This window comes from Equus caballus, chromosome 17 (genome assembly GCF_041296265.1).
Source record: "Equus caballus isolate H_3958 breed thoroughbred chromosome 17, TB-T2T, whole genome shotgun sequence".
In the NCBI taxonomy this organism is placed as follows: domain Eukaryota; kingdom Metazoa; phylum Chordata; class Mammalia; order Perissodactyla; family Equidae; genus Equus; species Equus caballus.
Genome location: NC_091700.1, coordinates 68,576,942 through 68,596,621, shown reverse-complemented (window position 1 = coordinate 68,596,621; position 19,680 = coordinate 68,576,942). Strand labels below are relative to the sequence as shown.

General features: G+C 36.6%; 1 long non-coding RNA gene across 7 annotated transcripts in view; it reads left to right on the top strand.

Moving 5' to 3' along the window:
* LOC106781877 (uncharacterized) overlaps window positions 1–19,680 on the top strand; it is a 179,153-nt gene that overhangs the window by 31,017 nt on the left and 128,456 nt on the right. For 2 of the 7 annotated variants that reach the window (XR_011427829.1, XR_011427830.1), the window contains exon 3: window positions 15,996–16,216. The exons of the other annotated variants lie outside the window; for them this stretch is intronic. This is a non-coding gene — a long non-coding RNA (uncharacterized lncRNA). The remainder of the gene's footprint in view (window positions 1–15,995; window positions 16,217–19,680) is intronic. 7 annotated transcript variants of the gene reach the window in all.

Here is a 19,680-nt window from a genome sequence, read left to right as displayed (position 1 = left end):
GCCCTCCCAGAGTGAAACCACTGCCTTACAACTGAGAAATGATGGGGTGGTGGGAACCACCCTTTTCTTGGTTTTGCCCACTCAGAATAAACCTTCTGTAACACTAAGTAGGAAGTGGGGGTGGTGGTGGAGGTGGAAGCAGTTTCAGGCTCAAATGCCGTAGATTACCACTGTTCTTACTGAAACACTAGTCTTTTGTTTCTGTTTTTGTTTTTTCTGTGAGGAAGATAGGCCCTGAGGTAAACATCTGTTGCCAATCTTCCCCCCCCCCCCCCCCCCCCCCCCGCCCCACTTGAAGAAGATTATTGCTGAGCTAACATCTGTGCCAATCTTCCTCTGCTTTATGTGGGATGCCACCACAGTGTGGCCTGACAAGAGGTGCTAGGTCAGTACCTGGGATCCGAAACTGTGAATCTGGGCCCCAAAGTGGAGCATGAACTTAACCACTACACCACCAGGCTGGCTCCTGTAGATGTTTCTGAATAAATGCTTCTTAATTTATTGTCTGCTCTTAGGTGAATTTCCAGAGACTTGAAGTAGTTGTTTGGTAATTTTCACCAGTTTAATGATTCCTTTGCTAGACAGAGAGTCTGTGAGCTAACACAGCCAAAGTCTCATCTTCTTTGTGTAAGTTTCTACTGTTGATGTTTGATCCCATGGCTGGGAATTTGGCACATTGATTTCTGACCTCCTTTTTATAACCTACTTGTCTCATCCTTAGCTCCTCCCATAACCTAGAAGGTTTACTGCAGTCTCTCCTTTTCCTGTGAGATCTCCCTTACGATAAAGTGATATGAAGAGAAGCTTTTAGAATTGAAAACAAAACCCTCCCCCGAACAAGAAGAAAGCTTCCTTTCTTTTTGCAATAAATTTATTTTTCAAGATAACTGTTATGCCCTGAACTGAAAGTTTGACTTAAACTGTTGCTCTAGTCCAGTTCGTAACTTTCTCATAAAACACTGAAATCCTTTTATTCAACAAATGGGGAATCACAGGGCATCCTGATTTAAGGGGAGTTAGAATTTAAATATTAAGCAAGGCATAACAATGGTGTCAGCTTAGATAAAATACTAGGCAGATTAATTTTAGCTGAGAGGAGGTGGAAGATAATTTTGAAATGAACTGTGCCAGAAGTGAGTAGATGACTCACTTTTCATGCGCTAGAGCTATAAAAAGCCCAACTCCTGACTCAGCTGGCGGCATCAGCAGATTGGTGATTCAGACGTAAGCCTTAGAGGAAAAATGGTGGGGCAGATTGACTAAAAGAAGTAAGGCTGACCTATGTCATGAAATGACCGGCCACCTGCTTTTAATGCCACTGTTTTTATTAGTGACACTAGCATTTCCCCAACCACCTAAGATTGAAAAACGAATGAATTAAACGTCCTTATTATGTAATATTTGAAGCACACCAGAGCATATATGTTCAGTAAGAGACATATTACAAAATATTCATACAGCCACCATGCTTAATAACAAAAATATTATCATTAGCTTCGTATATACCTTTGGGCTACTCCCACAACTGAAGAGATTTGAGTTTTATTTTTACTGCTTATTTGCCTTTAAGTTTTTAAAAAAGGGAAACTTACTATATATAATTTTCTGTGACTTAATTTTTTAGCTCAACAGTTTAATAAGTTTCATCCATGTTGTGGATGAACAAATGGATAGTTCATTTATTTTTAAAAATTTAATTATTTTTTTGAGATATAATTCATATACCATAACATTCACCCTTTTACAGTATACAATTCACTTGGTTGTACAGGCTTGTGAATTTGCTATCACTACTATCTAATTCTAGAAGATTTTATTATCACAAAAAAACACATACCCATTAACAATCACTCCTAATTTCCTTCATCCTCCAGCTCCTGGCAACCACTTTCTGTCTCTATGAATTTTCCTATTTGAACATTTCATATTGTGTCTGGCTTGTTTTACTTACCATGATATTTTCAAGGTTTCCCCATGTTGTAGCATGGATCAGTACTTCATTTCTTCTTATGGCTGAATAATTTTCCATCATATGGATGCACCACATTTCTTTATCCATCTGTCAGTTGATAGACATTAGAGGTAGTTTTCACTTTTTGGCTATTATGAATAATGCTTCTATAAACATTCATGAGCAAGTTTTTTGTGTGCACATGTATTTTTATTTATCTTGGGTATATACCTAGGAGTAGAATTCCTGGGTTATATGGCTACTCTATTTAACTTCTTGAGAAACTGGAAAACCATTTTATGAGGTGTCTCCATGATTTTCTATCACACCAGCAACTTAAGAATGTTTCAATTTCTTGACATCCTTGCCAATGCTAGTTTTCCATTTATAAAAAAATTATAGCCAACTTAGAGCATGTGAAGTGGTGTCTCGTGGTATTTATTTGCATTTCTCTAATGATGGTGACCGTCTATCCATGTGCTTTTTGGCCATTTGTGCATCTTCTTTGGAGAAATGTCTGTTCAAATCTTTTACCCATTTTAAAATTGGGTTGTCTTTTTAATAGTAGATTGTAAGTGCCCATTATATATGGTGAATACTAGTCCCAGATACATAATTTTCAAATAAAGCTGTGTTCTGTGGATTGTCTTTTTACTTTCTTGAAAGTGTTCTTCGACACACAAATGTTTTTAGCTTTGAAGAAATCTAATTTATCTATTTTTTTCTTCGGTTGCTTTTGCTTTTGATGTCATATCTAAGAAACTGTTGACTTATCCAGTGTTACGAAGATTTATGCCTACGTTTTCTTCTATGAGTTTTATAGTTTTGGATCTTAAATTTACGGCCTTGATCCATTTTGACTTAGTTGTTATATATGGTATGAGATAGGGGACCAAATTCATTCTTTTACACTGGATATGAAGTTGTTCCAGAGTTATATGTTGAAAAGACTCTTCTTTCCTCATTGAATGGCATAGTGGGTTGAGTGGTGACCCCCCCAAAAGATGTGTCCATGTCCTAAGCCCCAGAACCTGTGAATGTTACCTTATTTCCAAAAAAGATCTTTGCATATGCTTTTGAGGATTTTGAGATGAAATTATCTTGGATTATCCAGCTTGATCTTATATTCAAAGACAAGTAAGTGTCTTTATAAGAAACAGAAGAAAAGATACAGACACACAGAAAAGACAAATGTGAAGATAATGGCAGAGATTGGATGATATGGCCACAAGCCAAAGAAATCAGCAACCAGGAGAAAGTGGATGAGTCAAAGAACAGATTCTCCCTTGGAACCTCCAGAGAGAGTGAGGCCCTGCTGACTCCAGACTTGACTCCAGACTTCTGGCCTCCAGACTTCTAGCCACGAACTGTGAGAATAAATTTCTGTTGTTTGAAGCTTCCCATTTGTGCTAACTTGTTACAGCAGCCACAGGAAAGTAATACAAATGGTCTTTGTACCCTTGTCAAAAATCCATTGACCATAGGTGGCTTTATTTCTGGATTCTCAATTCTAATTCTCTGATCTATAAGTCTGTCCTTATGCAAGTCCCACACTGTCTTGATTATTATAACTTTATAGTAGGTTTTGAAATTGAGAAATGAGTCCTTCAACTTTGTTTTGCTTTTTCAAGATGGTTCTGCCTATTTTGGTTCCCTTGCAATTTCATATGAATTTTAGGATCAACTTGTCCATTTCTATAAAAAGACAGTTGGAATTTTGATAGAGATTGTGTTGAATCTATAGATCAATTTGTGGAATGATGCTATCTTTACAATGTTAATCTTCCAATCCATAGACATGAGATGTCTTTCCATTTATTTTGATCTTAATTTTCTTCAACAATATTTTATGTTTTCAGTGTGCATATCTTCTTTTGTTAAATCTGTCCCTAAGTATTTCATTCTTTTTGATGCTGTTATAAATGAAAGTGTTTTCTTAAATTTCATTTTGGATTACTCATTGTTATAGAAATATATTGATTTTTGTATATTAATCTTAAATCCTGCAACCTTACTGAACTTATGTATTAGCTCTAGTGTATTAGTGTCTTTGTGGATTCTTTAATGTTATGTATTTATAAGATCATGTCAACTGCAAATAGGTAGGATTTTACTTCTTCTTTTCCAATCTGGATGTGTTTTTTTCCTTTATTTTTTTGTCTAGTTGCCCTGGTTAGAACTTCCAGTACAATGTTGAATAAAAGTGCATCTAGAGTGGGCATCCTTGTCTTGCTCCTAATATTAGAGGGAAAGCTTTCAGTCTTTTATTGTTAAGCATGATTTTAGTTTTGTGTGTGTGTGTGTGTGTGTGTGTGCGCGCGTGCGTGCGCGCGCGCGCGCGCATGCGCATTGTGGTTTTCTTTTTGTTTTTTTGTAGATAACCTTTATCAGGTGGAGGAAGTTACTTTATATTACTAGTTTGTGGAAGCTTTTTTTGTCATTAAAGGTGTTGGATTTTGTCAAATGCTTTATTTACATTTATTTACATTTATTGAGATGATCATGGGGTTCCTCCCCCTTTATTCTATTAATATGGTGTATAATGTTGATTTTTCATATGTTGAAATAACCTAGCTTTCCTAGGATAATTCCCACTTGGTCATGGTGAATATTCTTTTTTAAATGCTGATGTATTTGTTTTCTAGCACTTTGTTGAAGATTTTATCTATACTCTTTAGGGATATTGGTATGTAGTTTTCTTTTCTTTTGATGTTTTTGTTTGGTTTCATATCTGGGTAACGCTGCTTTCATAGAAATAAAAAGTATTCCCTTCTCTTCTGTAGTTTTGGAAGTGTTTTTGAAGTATTCATAGTAATCTCTCTTTAAACGTTTGGTAGAATTTATCAGTGAAGCCAATTGGGCCTGAGCTTTTCTTTTTTGGAAGCTTTTTGGTTATTAACTCAATCTCTTTCCTTGTCATAGGTCTATGCAGATTTTGTTTCTTAATTCACTTTCAATTTGTATCTTTCTTGAAATTTCCTCATTACATCTAGGGTATATAATTTGTTGGCATTTAATTGTTTTTCCTGTTCCCTTTATTTCTGTAAGATCATTTTTTTCTTGTAATGTCCCCTCTTTCTTTCCTGTTTTTAGTAATTTTAAACTTCTTGCTTTTTTGCCTTGTCAGTCTAGCTAAATATTTGTTGATTTTGTTGATCATTTTAAAGAACAAACATTTGATTTTTATCTATTTTTCTATTCTCTATATTTCCCCTCCATTATTTCCTTCCTTCTGCTTGCTTTGGATTTAGATTGCTCTTTTCCTAGTTTCTTAAGGTGAGATGGTTTAGTTATTGATTAGTTGTCTTTTTTAATGTAAGCATGTACAGCTATAAATTTGCCTTTGAGCAATGCCTTCACTGTATCCCATAAGTTTTGGTATGTTGTATCTTAGTGTTTATTCATCTCAAAGCATTTTCTAGTTTTCCTGTGATTTCTTCTTTGACTCATTTGTTAATTGGGGGGTGTAGGGTTTAAGTTCCACATATTTGTGACTTTCCAAAATTTTCTTATTTATTTCTAAGTTCATTCATTGGGGTTGAAGAAGATACTTTATATGATTTTAATCTCTCTAAATGTCTTCTGGAGCATATCCATAGAATTTCTTTAGGAGTATTATTTTCAAAAATGTTGGCAGTGATCTACATAAGAAAGGTTTTATATAACAGACCAGTATGCACACATATGTGTCTGTGAGTACATGGGAATATGTATGTGTGGGCATGTGCGTTTTTATCTGAAACAAAAATATGATGTGCTTTGCTATTTTCTGTTCAATTCAGTTTACTTTGTGTATTCTATTGTATTTCATTCTCTTTCATTTTTAAAAAGTTACTTGTGACCAAATTTATTTTATGGTCCACTAATGAATATCGACCACAGATATTTTAGGTCAGTCCTATTCCAAATGCCAGTCTACAATGAGATATGGAGCTTGAAGTCAAATATAAAACTACATCATTAAGATCCCACTCTTTAATTCAGCCAAGTTTTTGTTGTTGTTTCAGATTTCCTCAATGAAGGAAACGTTGTGTTTATCTTCTGGTGCAGGCTCCTTATCTTGTTGCCATCTGTTAATGGGTAGTTTGAGAACCAGTATTTGTCCTTGGAACATAGTTTTAGTAAACTATACCTGGCATTGGGGGTGCCAGATTGTGTGCTATGTGAATGCACAGCTATAGAAGATAACACCAAACAAATTTCCAAAGTGGTTGCACCAGTTTACATTTGCACTGCAGTTCCTGTTTCTGCAACCCTCCGCACCTAGTATTGCAATTAATTTTTGCAGATCTATTGGGTAGAAAATTATCTCATTGTGAGTTTAATGTAAATCTCCTTGGTTATTAATGAGATTGAGCTTCTGATTTTATATTTGTCATTCATGTTTTCTCTCCTGGAATATACTGTTCGATATCTTTTGTCATTTTCTATTGCATTTTTTAATTGACTAATAAGTGACCACTCCTCCCCCCCACTTATCCCTCATGGATAATTAAACCTGTCACTTACATGGGTTGCAAACATCTTCTCCAACTTTGTGGTTGTCATTTCTCTTTCTATTGTGTGTGTATATGTGTTTGAACAAAAGCTATTTAATGTGGTTGAATTGATCGGTCTCCCTTTTGTCATTACTACTTTTGGGGCAATATAAAACTTTCCTTTATTTCCTTCTACAAGTCTTTATTTTTCCCCCTGTATATCTGGTGTTGATTTTGTGTGTGTGTGTATGAAGTGAGGTGGAAATCCCAGGAAAATATTTTTCCTTTTATCTCCATCTCTCTTGGTGAACTACATTTGATCTTTTCAAAATAATAATTCAATAGAAATGGTCATTTACCCTTTTGCACATATGTAGAAGTTTTTTACAAGCTCAGAGTCTATTACTTTTAATTTACACAACTATCTTCATTATTAGATTAGGATATCATTGAAGGCAGAAGTAATTTTTTGTGTCCCAGTTTCAAACTCAGCCCCTGGCAGGTAAGTTCTCAGAAGCTGATTGTGAATGGAACTGAAAGACTGATATATATACAGTCTGGCATAGTCTTCGATTTTTTTTGTTTTAGACATTTCATATTGCATTTGAAAACATTATCAGAGCTAGTGTCTTCTAGTGGTGGCATTACTAAAGGAGTATATATATGTTTTTAAATTTTTTCCCCTCAGACACCTCATATTCCTTTTTGACAACACAGCTTTCCCCAGGCAGACATTTTTTCTTCATGGCAAGATGACAAAGTAACAAAATGTAATGCAGCTTAGCTAGAATCCAAAACAATGATAAAAGGGGTTTGTAAAGAAGAAATACGACAAGAAAGTATTTTATCGATTATTTTATTACCAGAATAATCAATTAAAATGTCCATTTCCTAAGAGTTTACTTGGTAATAAATAAGTCCTGATTTTTTTTCCTCCAGAAAGATCATGTAGGTGTCATTTGTTGCTGAGTAACTATGAAGCAAGGGAACAGTTTACTTAATTATAGGAAAGATATATTGCACATTTGTATATCACGCCTGGATGAAAAGATTTAGAGGGAACGTTATCTTCTTGCAAAATCCCTTGATAATCGCCTTAGAGTCTCATTTGAAAACTTGAAGTGTGGAAAAGTAGATGTGCTAAACCTGTTCATATTCTCTTAGTGACAAGCGAATGCTTTTTATAGCTTGTACTTGCTGTGGGCTTCATTTGGAGGTTCAACTGTTCCTGATAACCAGTTTTGAATAACAATGGAAACATCAAGCCAGATTCTGCCTGTACTGGGGGATCTGTGTAAGAGTTTGCTTGCCTCTAAGCAGGCTTCAGAGCTTGGGGATGTATGATGTAGAGTCTTCCCCATTTTATATTAATTCACATGTCATTATACTTTAAGTGTATTTACACAGCGTCGTTTTGCTTTTACACATTTAATCAATTAGAGCCATGATTTCATTTAAATACTTGGATGCCTCGTAAATTCAGCTTTACTCAAACCAAAGAAAAATCTTAGAGGTTGTATTGGTGTTCTAATGGAGTTAGCATCTAAGTGTTTTTATTTTTAAGTAAACACTTGGTGGCTGCTTGGCAAACATGTATATCATTATAATTCTATTGTCTGATACATATATGCATGTGTGTATGTATGGATATGGATATGTATGTGTGAATTACCAAGTCATTTCCAACCTGGTTTTTATTAGCAAATGGATTGTTCTGTGTGTGCTCATTTCTCTGGTGTCCGCCACGCCTCTTGCTGAACACCACTCCGGGTTGTCTGTAGTCATCTAACTCGATGGCGCCTGTGCTGCTGTCTAGTTGACCAGGCCCTGTCCTGGTGCTGTTTTCCATGCCTTGCTGCTCCCTTGGTAGCCCCTGCAAATGAGTACCCTTCTTATCCTCCCTGTCTTTCTGAAGCTTCTGTTTCCTGTGGGATCCACTGAGTCACCAATTTCCTTGCCTTCCAGAAGAAAATTAAGTAATCCAGTAAAGTATTTACATAAAACTTTAGAGATAGGTGGATCCTTGAAGTCCATCTAGACCAAGCTCCATTTCTGGGACAAGGAAGTTGAGGCCCAGGAAGTGAGAGCAGCTTCACAAGAGGACCTCAAAGTCAGGGCTACCTCACCCCAGTCTATCTCTACTTGCAGGAAGCCGCAGTTCAGGTCTTCTTTGTGTCCACAGTTTTGGGATAATGTCTACATAAACATGAACTCTCTCCTCCAATTTAGTAGAATTCACCTCACTTACAGTTTTCTAGGAACAACAGGTTAACTTCCATTAAAAACTCTTCATAGCCACTTTCCTCAAAAGAAAATTGCATATTCTTGTCTGCTAAATTCTGTCCACTACCCCACCTCTCATTCATTTGTAAACATCCATCTCTTCAGCAAGTTAGCTATAAAGTAAAACAACATTTTTAATAGATAATACATATATTTGATATAAAATTCAAAAAGTAAAAAGGTGATTACAGTCAGAAAGTAGACTTTCCCCAGCCGTATCTCCCCACCCAGTTTCCTTCTAGGGAGCCAACTAAATTATCAGTTATTTTCTTGAATATCTTCTTTCAGAGATATTATGTGCAAATGGAAACTTATACATATATGTAATCCTTTTAAAATACCTTTACATGCATGATAGCATACTATACAAATTGTTCCAAGTTTACATTTTTCATTTACATATCTTGGATATTGTCTCAGAATTGACTCAATTTTTTTTGACAACTGGAGAACATTGTATTATCTGAAGTTACCAGAATTTAATGAATCTCATATAGATATTTAGATTGTTTCAATTTTCTTATTACTAACAATGTTACAAAAAATATTCCCATAAAAACTTTTATAACATGCTTACGTATATCTGTGTGATAAATTCCTAAAAGTGAAAGCTTAGGGTCAAAGGGGTACACATTTTTATTTTGTTAGCTATTGTTTAAATGCCACAAAGTTTTTACCAAGATGTGAAATTAAAGTTTAAATCTTAGCTCAGGCTGCTGTAGCAAAATACCATAAACTGGCTGGCTTATCAACGATAGAAATTTATTTCTTATGGTTCTGGAGGCTGTGAGTCCAAGATCAGGGTGCCAGCATGGTCAAGTTCTAGTAAGGGCTCTCTTCCAGGTTGCAGATGGCCAACTTCTCATGATGTCCTCGCATGATGGAAAGCAGAAAGCCTGAGCAAGGTCTTGTGTCTCTTCTTGTAAGGGCACTAACCCCATTCATGACAGTTCCACCACCATGATCCAATCACCTCCCAAAGGCCCCCCTCCTAGTATCATCACATTAGGGGTTAGGATTTCAACATATGAATTCGGGGGGCTTGGGCAGAAACATTCAGTCTATAACATAGTCTGCTTAATTCCTCACTTCTGTACAAGTGACTTATTGACTTTCTGTTTTGAGAAATGACAAAATTCTTGCCACTCCCTCCCCTTTTTATCTGCATCATTTGATTTTAGTTGGTTATATTTCTTCTTAATTTTATACCTTTAAATACACCTATATCTTTATTTGGCTTATAAACTCTTAATGACGTGCATTTGAGCTCAACTCTGAAAAATATGGACGTCTGAATGCTTTATTAACTCTTCTCTCACCTTTCTTTTACCAGCTTTTGCTGAGGTTAGCACATTTACAGTGTGTCCTGCAACCATAATCCTGACATTTATTCTAATTTTAGTCTAACACTTAAAAGGAATCAACACCGATAGCCAGTTCATTCACAAGAGGTTTTCTACTTCCTGGTTAAATAAAATTTTTCTTTTATTTTCAAGAAGAGCTCATGGGAATTATATTTTTAATTGCATTTATTCCCAAATGAGAAGAAGTTAGAATATTTATTGGATCAATTTTTTTTTTTCCACCTGAGGACTCATTGGGCATTTTTCCATTGTTTTCTGGCATAGAATATTGCTATGAAGTCTGAGGTAAGCCTCGTTTCTTTACCTTAAAGGCAGCTTGATCTTTTTGTCAAAGTGCCTACTTTCCTTGTTTTCTAATTCCTATAACTTTACTAGGATATGTCATGGTTTCGATCCCTCTGTGTCAGTCTTTTTGGGAAATTATGTCCTTTCATGTCTACTGATTCAAGCTTTTTTTTCTGCAAAGGTTTCTTGAATTATATCTATATAAATATTTTTATGATCCGTTTCAACTCTATTTTGAGATACTCACTGTGCATATATTAGATGTCCTTATATGACTTTTATGTCTGTAATTTTTTTCTACATAATTTTTAACTTTAAAAAAATTTGCTTTTCATTTTACTTGCTTTTTCCTGACCTGTACTTCATGATTTTCACAGGGTCTAGTTTCCTTTTTGGTCCATTATTGAGGTACCAATTTTTTGTTAACATAACTGACAAGGTTTTATTTTTCTCTCTGAAAGTTACTGTTGTATCTTCTGTCACAGCTTTCCTGAGCCTTCCTAGCCCTGCTTGAAACTACTGCCTCTTACCATCTGTGTGAACTTGTAGTTTTCCAGCGCCGGCAATTCTTTATCTTAGAGTTGGGATAATAATCATTCTACTTGATAGGGATATAGTGAGGATTAAATGAGTTAATTTATTTAGAGTGCTTAGAATACTGCCTTACTCATGGTAAGTACCTCATAAGTCTTGTTATTATATTTGTGGGTTTACTTTATAGAGGTTGCTCCTTCTTCTAAGTTTTTATTTTTTAAATTCATACAGATATCTGGTCCTGATTTTCATCTGCTTTGTGGCAATATTTTTCTAGTGTTTTTTGTTTTCTAATGTAACAGCTGGCTCTTTGGAAGCATACTTACTCACATGCAGTTAGGTAGATAAATCATCAAGTGGCCTAATCAAGGAAAAATGTGAGCAAAAGTTAAAATGGAATACTGGGAAATAGTCAGAAATATAAAAGAAACTGAAGGTTCATAAAAGTATATTCTGAAGAATTATATACAAACACATTTGAAAGAATCTATGGAATGGAGAATTATCTGTGAAAATATTTCTTATCTAAATGAAGGCAGGAAGAGAGGGAACACCCAAATAGATGAATAATAGTGGAAGAGATTGATAAAATCAAGCCCCAAATGATTTCACAGTAAATAATGTTTAACCCTCAAGGAGCAGGTTACTCCATTACGCTTCTACTTTTTTTATTGGCTTAGAAGAAAGGCCTCATGTCTTGTTCAAAATAGGAAGAAATCAGTATCACTTCGGTATATAAACCTGAAAATAATACATTCTCACTCACAAACACATACATCAGTTACAGTACCAACTGCATTGACCACTGCCACAAAAAATCTTTAAAACTAGAGAATAATCTTTTTTTAATTGAGATTTAATTGACGTATAACCTTGTATTAGTTTCAGTTGTACACATAATGATTTGATATGTTGTATATATGTGTATTTGTTGTGAAATGATTATCACAATAAGTTAACATCTATCATGACACATAATTCCATATCACTTTTTCTAGTGATGAGAACTTTTAACATTTACTCTCTAGCAACTTTCAAATATGCAATACAGTATTAACTACAGTCTCCAGGACGTATCATATAACTGGGAGTTTTTACCTTTGGACTACTTTCACCCATCTCCTCTCCCACTCCTTGACCCCACCTCTGGTAACCACCAATCTATTCTCCATACCCATTAATTCATTTTTCTTTTTATTCTACGTATAAGTGTGATCACATGGTATTTGTCTTTCTCTGTCTCACTTATCTCATTTGGCATAATGCCCTCAAGGTCCATCCATGTTGTTGCAAATAGAATTTCCTTTTTTATGGCTGAATAATATTCCATCGCATATATACAACATTCTCTTTATCCACTCATCCACCAGTGGACACTTAGGTTGTTTCCATGTCTTTGCTATTGTAACTAGTGCTGCAATGAACATGGGGGTGTGGACAGCTCTTTGAGATAGTGATCTCATTTCCTTTGGGTATATACTGAGACGTAGGATTGCTGGATCTTATGGTAGTTCTATTTTTAATTTTTTAAGGAAGCTCTATTCTCTTTTCCATAGTGGCTGCACTATGAAATCTTAAGCATAAAATTCATTATACTCTAAAGGAATAAAACAACACCAAAAAATGGGGTTTATGCCAGGAGTCCAACTATGTTTTACTATTAGAAGCTATGCTGATATAATTTGCCATATTAATCAGGTAAAAATCATATAATCATGCTAACAAGCATTTGATGGAACAATTTCTATCCTGCCTAAAACTGCATATTTAGATATTTATTATTTTTTCTCTCTTACCTACTTTGATGTATGTCATGGTCATTTCTTTTAAAAGTAATGCTCCTTCTAACACTGATTTAGATTGCCTCAGTAATAAACTGAATGTATGTCTTCTTATCACTTCAATAAAGCATTAACGTTTTCTACAGCACTGAGAGTGAGGTGAGCAGAAAGGAGAACTGGACTGACTGGAAGCTGGGGCTCCAGCCTCACCTCTGAAATGTGGGCAGACAGCTTCAATGGTCCGAGGCTTTGAATTTGGCTCCTACTCAGCAACAAAGGTGTACTGACCAATTCTGCTACGTATGACAGTTCATATAGAAAGGCATTGGTCAGGAGACTCTGGAACAGTGATAGAAAATGAAAATACAGATGTACATACTTATTTTCACTTCTAAAATTTCTAAACCATTTAAAAAATTTCCTTCTCCTTGGGAGTTATCTCTATAAATAAGAGAATACTTACTCAGAAAAGTCTCTTATTTTTGTTTTGGGGATGGTTTCACTCTTTAAATTAAGCTCATATACACGTTAAATTTTATACAAAATTTCATAATGCACTCTTATGTTAACTTTCTCACTAATTATGTACTAAAATTGCAGGAATAATTATCCAACTCATATTTTATTAATGCTTAGTTAAAGATATAGCTTAAGTAATTGTGGCGTATTGCAGTGCTAGTGAACCAGAAAGTTATAATAAACAATAAGCAATGACAGAAAATTACTAGGTGGTTTAGTTTTATGAGTCTTTTAGCAGAATTCATAAATGGATTACATCATTTTTGGGTGTTTTTTGGCTTCATATTAACCTTTCTAAGTGAATTTCTGCCATGGGTGTAGTATATTCATAAAGGTGGCTTTCATCGATGGCCTAAAACAGGTATCAACATGCCCTTTGGGTTTTTTCATAAATTCAATTTTTGGATCTGATGTCAATAGTGGTTTAGAAATAGAGAGAAAGATTGACAAAAAGTCATAAATTGAGTAACCACAGGGACTTAAGTTTAGGAGCCTCAAGAGGTGTTGTGACATATTGAATTATAACCTTAAGCAGAATTAAACAGTTTCTTCTTTTGTATTTTCCTGCCAGTGTGACAGGAAACACGTGACTCTGTAGTCCACACAGCAGCCCTGAGTGAAATGGTTGTCTTTGCTTCCAATGTGGTTCTTCCCTGATCCTTTAAACCAACGTTGGGCCCACGCCCTGTGTGGTAACAAAACAGTTTAAAACATTAAGCTGACTATGTAGACAATAGTGACAAAAGCTTATTGTTTCAGGTTTATCCAGGTCATTGCCTTATTTATTTTTACTACAAACTGCATAAACAAAGAATCTGAAAAATAAATGGATCAAATAATGAGCAGAAAAGAAAATCAAATAGTTTAAAGAATTACAATTAGGCCTTACTAAATTCTTTTTCACAAAGAAAACCATTATTTTTAAAGTTGTCACTGACCTGGAATGTCAGAGGCTAGAACAGCTTCCTTTGGGCTGCAGTTCAACATAGAAACTTCACGAAGGACCAAATCTTATCTGCCTAATTCCATTCCTGAAGTGGGAGTGTTGTCTCCTCCTGAAACCTTCCAGGAATGAGGGAGAAATGAATTCATAGAAGAGGTAGCTGACTCTGAGCTCTTTGGTGTGTGTTCTGCATTCTCCTCCAGTTGATGAGGCATGAGGAAGGCATGCAGAAGGAACAGGGAGGAGTCCCAGAATGGAAAATATTTAGAAAAATAAGGTACTTATGTGTCACTCTGCAACTCTATGCATGGATGATTTTCAGTATTAATTTTGATTTATATGAGGTATGACTTATGTACCTGCAAATAAAAGATGATGAGTGTTTTACAGTGTTAGTAGACATTGAACAAGCTGCCTATGGCTGGCTCGAGATCCACAGTATCATCTCGGTAAGGACTTCTTGGCAACTCTTTCACCTAATTAGCACAGCACGCCACAGTTTTATTCACGGCTGTGAGGTTCACTGTAAACTTTCTTCATTATCCTTTCATCCCCCTGGCTTTTTTTCCTCAAGGAGTAAATTATATTTACTGAAATTCCTAGGATTTGGAAGAAGATGATACACAGTCAGTAAAGCCTTGCAGTCCTCAGGAGCCAGGATTGGTCTATATGTTGAAAGTAGAAGAGCAAATACAGATGGCGAAAAGAAAACAAGTTTCTCAGAGTTGACTGGACCTTTCTAGAAATTTTTGTGAAGAGATAGCTTGAGAGGCCACCAAGACCTGAACCTAGAAGGAAGACGGGTATTTCCTGGGTATCTCTAGAACTAGTCTGACCATCTAGAGATTCTCTTAAGAGTCACAAACTGAAGTACAGGGTTACTGCTGTGTTTTATTTGGTCCTTGTGTGGTGTTTTTTGTCTTTTTTTTTTTTAAATTCACACTTTTATGAAAATTATTGTAGACTTATGAGAAGTTGTAAAATATAATACAGAGATCCCATGATTGTTTTACAGGTTCTCTCCAATGGTGACGTTTTATAAAACTATAGAGTAGTATCACAACCAGGCAACTGGAGTTGATATAACCCACTGCTCTTATTCATATTCCTGCAGGTTAGCTTGTACTCGTGTGTGTATAGTGCTGTACCATTTGATCATGTGTAGATTAATGTATCCACCACCATAATCAGGATAATAAAGAGTTCCATCACCGCAAGGATCCCTACACCCACCTCCCTCAAAACTCCCTCCCCCACAAACTCTTGGCAACCACTAAGCTGTTCAATCATTTCTAAAATTGTGTTGTTTTAAAAATGTTGTAGACACACCTCAGAGATATTGAGGGTTTGGTTCCAGACCTTTGAAATAAAGTGAGTATCGCAATAAAGTGAGTCACGTGCACTTTTTGGTTTCTCAGTGCATATAAAAGTTAGGTTTACTCCACGGTCTAGCATATTAAGTGTGCAATAGCATTATGTCTAAACAATGTACATACCTTAATTAAAAAATACTTTATTGTTAGAAAATGCTAACCATTATCTGAGCCTTCAGTGCATTGTAATCTTTTTGCTGGTGGAGGGTCTTGCCTTCATGTTAATGGCTGCTGACTGATCAGGGTGGTGGTTGCTGAAGGTTAGGGTGGCTGTGGCAATTTTAAAAAATAAGACAACAATGACGTTTGCCACATTGATTAAGTCTTCTTTTCACGAGCAATTTCTCTGTAGCATGCGATGCTGTCTGATAGCATTTCACCCACAATAGAAGTTTTTGAAATTGAAGTCAGTCTTCTCAAACCCTGCCACTGCCTTACCAACTAAGCGTACGTCATATGCCAAATCCTTTGTTTGTCATTTCAGCATTCTTCACAGCATCTTCACCAGGAGGAGATTCCATCTCAAACCACTGTCTTTGCTCATCTATAAGAAACAAGTCCTCATCTGTTGAAGTTCTATGAGATGGCAGCAATTCAGTCACATCTTCAGGATCCACTTCTAATTCTAGTCTTCTTGCAATTTTCCACCACATCTGCAGTTACTACTCTACTGAAGTCATGAATGCCTCAAAGTCATCCATGAGGGTTAGAATCAACTTCTTCCAAACTTCTGTTGATGTTGATATTTTGACCTCTTCCCATGAATCATGAATATTCAAAATGGCATCTAGAATGGTGAATTCTTTTCAGGAGGTTTTCAATTTACTGTGCCCAGATCCGTCAGAGGAATCAGTATCTACGGCAGCTATAGCCTTGTGAAATGAATTTCTTAAATAAGACTTGAAAGTCAAAATTACTCCTTGATACATGGGCTGCAGAATGGATGTTGTACTGGTAGGCATGAAAACAACATTAATCTTGCACATCTCATCAGAGCTCTTGGGTGACCGGGTGCATTGTCAATGAGCAGTAATATTTTAAAAGGAATCTTTTCTGCTGAGCAGTAGATCTCAACATTAGGCATAAAATATTCAGTAAACCATGTTGTAAACAGATGTGCTGTCATCTAGGCTTTGTTGTTCTGTTTATAGACTCCAGGCAGAGTAGGTTCAACATCATTATTAAGGGCCCTGGGATTTTCGGAACCATAAGCATTGGCTTCAACTTAGAGTCACCAGCTGCATTAGCCCCTAACAAAAGAGTCAGCCTATCCTTTGAAGGTTTGAAGCCAGGCATTGACTTCTCTTTAGCTATGAAGGCCCTAAATGGCATCTTCTTCCAATATAAGGGTGTTTCAACTACACTGAAAATCTATTGTTTAGTGTAGCCCCCTTCATTAATGATCTTAGCTAGAGCTTCTGGATAACTTGCCGCAGCTTCTACATCAGCACTTATTCCTTCATCTTGTACTTTTATGTTATGGAGATGGCTTCTTTTCTTAAACCTTATGAACCAGCCTCTGCTATCTTCAAATTTTTCTTCAACTTCCTCACCTCTCTCAGCCTTCATAGAATTGAAGAGAGTTAGGGCCTTGCTCTGGGTTAGGCTTTGGCTTCAGGGAATGTTGTGGCTGGTTTGATCTTCTATCCAGACAACTAAAACTTTCTCCATATCAGCAATAAGGCTGTTTCACTTTCTTATCATTTCTGTATTCACTGGAGTGGCACTTTTTTTTTTTTTTTTTTTGCTCAGGAAGATTCACCTTGAGCTAACATCTGCTGCTAATCTTCCTCTTTGTTTTTTTTTTTTTTTTTTTTGTATGTGTGCCACTGCACAGCATGGCCACTGACAGACAAGTGGTGTAGGTCCATGCTCAGGAAGCAAATCCGGGCCACCAGAGTGGGTCATGCCAAACTTAACCACCAGGCCACTGGGATGGCCCTGGAGTAGCACTTTCAATTTGCTCAAGAACTTTTCCTTTGTATTCACAACTTGGCTGTTTGATACAAGACACCTATCTTGGCTTTCAGCATGCCTTCCTCACTAAGCTTAATCATTTCTAGCTTTTGATTTAAAGTGAGAGATGTGCAACTCTTTCTTTGACTTGAAGACTTATAGGCCACTGTAGGGTTATTAACTGACCTGGTTTCAATATTATTTTGTCTCAGAGAATAGGGAGGCTTGAGGAGAGGGAGAGAGACAGGGGAATAGCCAGTCAGTGGAGCAGTCAGAACATTTATTGATTTATTGGTTAAGTTTGTCTTATATGGGTGTGATTCGTGGCGCCCCAAAACAATTACAGCAGAAACATCAAAGATCACTATCACTGACCACAGATCATGATAACAAGTGTAGTAATAATGAAAAAGTTTGAAATATTGTGAGAATTACCAAAATGTGACAGAGACATGAAGTAATCAAATGCTATTGGAAAAAATGGTGCCAAGAGACTTGCTTGATGCAGGGTTGCCACAAACATTCAATTTGTAAAACAAATAAAAAAGCAATATCTGCAAAGCACAGTAAAGAAAAGCACAATAAAATGAGGTATGCCTGTATATAAATAGAACCATACAGTATGTTCCTTTTGGAGACTGGCTTTTATTCCTCCATTCATTAGACTTCCCTGGAGATTCAACCAACTTATTGCCCTGGCCACTAATTGTTAGAAAGGCTCCGCTGGATCCTTGATGTGGGCTTGCCTTGTGTTTTCCATGGTGCTTCCAACGGGTCCAGGAGAAGAATGAGCCCTCCTGGGCTGCCTTCTGATGCTAGAATGGGGGTCAGAAGTCCCCAGTCTGGGTGGCCTTCTTCTGTTGGGAGGGGGAAATTACACCCCTGACGGCTGCGTTGTTCCTCCAATCGTGGGGTCCTAGACCAATTTGAGTTCTCATTGCCAGATTTCAGACATTTCTTTTGGTTTCCTTTTGCATTATTTCTAGGTTTTATAGTTGCACTGTGTGGAGAGGAGCAGGGAGAAATGGGTCACATCATCTCGTCCAGAGCAGAAGTCCTCATGGTTGTTCGCATTTTCCTGTTTATCTACTCACCTCCCGCCTCCCCCGCCTTGAATACACATTCTCCCTCCTGTTTTATGAGTTCATATATTTACCTCATGTGTTGGTAGCTTTCGAAAGAAACTTTGGATCCATCCTGGTCACTCTCAGGCCTCTATTGGAACTTGAATGCAAGGTTTAGGATGTGTTTACCTGTAAATACAGAATATGCACCTAAAATTGACTTAAACAAGAGGGAAAATACAAAAAGAATGGAGGGTAGGGGGTTACAGATTGGGCTAATTCAGTGAGACTCCAGCTCAGAACCTCAGAAATTCTCTCTGATTTTTGTTCATGGTGGCAAGATGACTGTTGCAGCCTTAAGCATTGTATTGTCTATGACAACTTCCAAAGTTAGGGAGCCACTGGTCCCTGGTTTGTATCCTTGAAGGGGTCCTTTCCTTGAAGCTTCCAACAGATTCTTTTATGTCTTCTTGGAGACAGATGTGTCACATGCAAGCTTGCTGCCAGTGGAAATAGAATTACTATAAATATCTAGGAGTAATTAATATTCACTTACTTTGTGGTTTGAGAAGGATTCCATAAAGCACATGGGTATCTAATTTCTGAACAATATCACAGTTTCATTGGGAAGGAAGTGAGTAGTAGTGGCTGTGGTTAGACCATACTAGACTAATTTAGTGTGTTACTTATTTTAATCATACAGCCTGATAGATCTTTGAAATATAAACTGATAGAGATAGGATAGGAATTGGGACTAAGCAGGATGGGATGTTGAGGTAAACTGACTCACCTACAGCGTTGGTCCCTAAGCTGTAAACTTCTGTTTGTAAGAAAGGAGCTGGGTTTTAGGCCTGGTGGTCAATGTTTCAAGTCAGGTTTTCAGTCACAGGTGATAACAGAGTTCCCAGGGTATTCGGATAGCCTAGGAAAGTGGAAACAATGACCCAGTGGTCAAATAGGAAACCAGATGTCATCCAAGTCATGTTAGGTCACAGGTGGTTAGGAGAGGCTGCTGATAGATTGCTTTCATCTAACATGGACTGGTTTGAGAACCAGACGGGTCTGAGTCTATAGTCACAGGACATCAGTGACACTTGTGGGAAGGAAAAGGCTGGGGCTCCCATTTCAAAGTCTGGTCATCAAGGATTA